We start from the raw sequence: 2,365 nt of genomic DNA on the forward strand, positions 1-2,365 counted from the left end.
CGTCGGTGTATGCGTGTGCGCGCGTGTCTGTGAGTGTGCGTGGGTGTATGCGTGCGCGCGTGTCTGTGAGTGTGCGTGGGTGTATGCGTGCGCGCGTGTCTGTGAGTGTGCGTCGGTGTATGCGTGTGCGCGCTCGCGTGGTCGACTGCATTTTTTTCTGTCGCGCTACGACGGATACACTAATATTCGTCGTGACGACTCCGATCGATGTCATCTATAAATGATGACATCTATAGTTTAAGCGCGATGCCTGCCATGACGGATCGCGAGCCGAACGAACGCCACAGCCGCAACAACATGATTCTGATCTAAGTAGACAACACTAAAAAAAACACCGATCATTACTGCTTCCTCTTCGCACGCTCTGGGATTAATGGGGGTGAGCGTTAGCTGATGAAGGAGGGAGGCTGGGATAACGGGGCTTGGGTTACGCATTCACACACACATACACCGGAGTGGATGGAAGGCGTGAAAAGCTATACAGAGGCTGAGCGCGTAGACGATGCCGTAAAGAACGAGTTAACAATCTGTTTGCATAATATAATTATATATTTACCCGATTAACGACTTCTGCAGGCGCATAAAATCGACCAAGGTGACTATCGGTGAGAAATCGCTATCACGCGCCACTTTGATGGGATTTCATACCTAGCGGCTCGTCAGACGCTCGTCGTGGAATTACTCGTGTACGTTGAGATCTGAGAAAGGACGAAAGGTTTTTGAACTTCATTCATAATTCATGTAGATGTTACGATGTAGTTCGTCCTACTTTCGAAACGGATGTTCAGTTTATTAGGTTGCATTAGGTGCAAATTATGCTTGAGTGTGAGCGTAGGTGCGTGTACGTGCGCGCGTGTGCGTGCGTGTATGAGTGAGCGTGTTTGTGCGCGCGCGTGTCTGTGAGTGTACGTAGTGCGTGTGTGTGAGCGTGCGCGCGTGCGTGTATGAATGTGTGCGCGTGTGTCTGCTTGTTTGTCCTTGTAAATGTGTGCGCGCGTGCGTGTATACGTGTGCGTGTATACGTGTATACGTGTAAACGCACGCAATTCGGCCGATTCCGTATCTACATACAAGGGCGTAGATAGCGGAGGGGATGGGCGGATACATCCCCCCACTTATTGACGTGATGGGGATGGCGTGTACACTCATCCCCCCCTACTTTCAAATTGGAAAAAAATCCATATTTTACAGACAATAAATACTGAACATTTATCTACAAATCCATCATCGCTATTCATACTCTCCTAATTTATTATTACACAAATGGAACGTGACATAAGCCTACATCTACTGTAAAGTGTCTGTAACTCGCTCCAAGAATGACATTATTTTACTGAAACTCAGACGGTTAATTTTGGACGCATTCCCCATATACAATTTTTTTTAAATCTCTAAATCACGTTTTATCACTGCTCACGAAAGTTAAATCCCTGCTTTATTTAAAATTAGAATAGACCTATTGAGAGTTGGGATATTGAATTTTCACGGGGATTGAATGAAAAAAAAACAATTTCATCACACTTTTTTGTGGGGGGGGATGGGAGTGCTGAGGCCCGACCGGAAGTATATTCCTGATTTTGTATAATGGGTGAAAATATGCACTTTTTGGTTCAAATCTGGTTGTTTTTCTCATACTTTTTTGCACAGTTTTAGCGTTCTCAGTAAAATATACGTTTTATCAACATTTTAGGGGGGGGAGATGATTCCAGTGCTGTAGTTGTCAGTGGGGGGGCGGTAGCACAGGGGGCGGTCGCCCCACTAGAATTTTCAGGGCAAGGGTATTTTAGCCTATAAGGTCTGCACTGGCAACCCCAGTGAGAACATGTACATAGCACAGATTTAGTAGTAAGGATTTTAGCCTTTGGTGTCCCCAAAGATAAAAATACTCAACTCAACAGTGATATTATTGTGTTGAAAATTGTTTTTAAAATAATGCTGCCTCAGAATGCAGGAAATTGCATCGAAGAGGTGTTATTTTCAACAAAATATCCGGGGGAGGTCTCCGGGACCCCCTCCTCCCTAAACAGGAGGGTGACACCCCCCTGAAGGAGGCAAAATCTCCTGATATTTCAAGATAAAGATGTCCAAAATTGATTGCTTTTAGATTGCAACTTTTTAACAATTCCACACAGTGGGAGGGGTAACCCTCGGGTGCTTCGAGCCCTTGAGCTCGCATGATTCGCCCCCCCCCCACCTAGAATTCACTTCTGGATCCGCCACTGGTTGTGTGTGTGGGGGGGGGGTGCGTGTTATTAAACCTCTGGGATCCAAAGAAAAAAATAACCCTAGAATTCACAAATATTGCCCTTACAATTTCAATTTTGTTCAATTTCCTCGAAAACGGCCATCTTGAAGGTTCTAAATT

The sequence above is a fragment of the Priapulus caudatus genome, unplaced genomic scaffold (genome assembly GCF_000485595.1).
Source record: "Priapulus caudatus unplaced genomic scaffold, Priapulus_caudatus-5.0.1 Scaffold695, whole genome shotgun sequence".
Lineage (NCBI taxonomy): Eukaryota > Metazoa > Priapulida > Priapulimorpha > Priapulimorphida > Priapulidae > Priapulus > Priapulus caudatus.